Source organism: Heptranchias perlo, unplaced genomic scaffold (assembly GCF_035084215.1).
Source record: "Heptranchias perlo isolate sHepPer1 unplaced genomic scaffold, sHepPer1.hap1 HAP1_SCAFFOLD_60, whole genome shotgun sequence".
NCBI classification, from domain to species: domain Eukaryota; kingdom Metazoa; phylum Chordata; class Chondrichthyes; order Hexanchiformes; family Hexanchidae; genus Heptranchias; species Heptranchias perlo.
In genome coordinates this window covers 4,009,820-4,010,642 of record NW_027139623.1, presented here as the reverse complement: position 1 = coordinate 4,010,642, position 823 = coordinate 4,009,820, and the positions used below count along the sequence as shown (strand labels likewise).

The window sequence follows — 823 nt, the reverse complement described above, 5'->3', positions numbered from 1 at the left end:
TACATTTGGATATAAGGCTCGCTACATAAGAACGTAAGAAATAGGAGCAGGAGTAGGCCATAAGGTCCCACGAGCCCTCTCTGCCATTCAATCAGATCAGGGCTGATCTTGACCTCAACTCCACTCTCCCTCCCTATCCCCATATCTTTTGATTCCCGAGAGTCCAAAAATCTATCGATCTCAGCTTTGAATATACTCAACGACTGAGCATCCACAGCCCTCTGGGGTAGAGAATTCCAAAGATTCACAAATATTTGAGTGCATAAATTTTTCCTCATGTCGGTCCAAAATGGGCGACCCCTTATCTTGAGACTATGAGCTCCAGTTCTTGACTCTCCAGTCAGGGGAATCAGCCTGTCAGCATCTACCCTGTCAAGCCGTCTAAGAATGCTATACATTTCAATGCGCTCACCTCTCATTCTTCTAAACTGCACCGAATATAGGCCAATTTTACACAATATTTCCTCATACTACAATTGCAGCAAGAACTCCTTACTCTTATATTCCAACACCCTTGCAATAAAGGCTAACATATCATTTGCCTTCCTCACTCTCATTAGACCCTTTGTAGCTCACTATTTCCAGCATGTTTTTCCTCTATTCCGTCGAAGGGGAAAAGAAATGAACGTTGAAAACATTTTACTATAATTACACCCGTTTATGTTTTGGAAGCAATATCCAACGGAACTGCATCAAATTCGATTGCAAACTTCGAGTTTCTGAAGGAAATAAACTAATAAGAATAATTAATTGCGATGGCTGGGAATCGAACCCGGGTCAACTGCTTGGAAGGCAGCTATGCTCACCACTATACCACCATCGC

The 823-nt window shown here is 42.5% G+C and overlaps 1 non-coding gene across 1 annotated transcript; it reads right to left on the bottom strand.

Annotated features, from left to right (window-relative positions):
• Window positions 1-751: 751 nt before the first annotated feature.
• trnag-ucc (transfer RNA glycine (anticodon UCC)) lies at window positions 752-823 on the bottom strand. Its single transcript has one exon. It is a non-coding gene; the product is annotated as a tRNA-Gly (tRNA).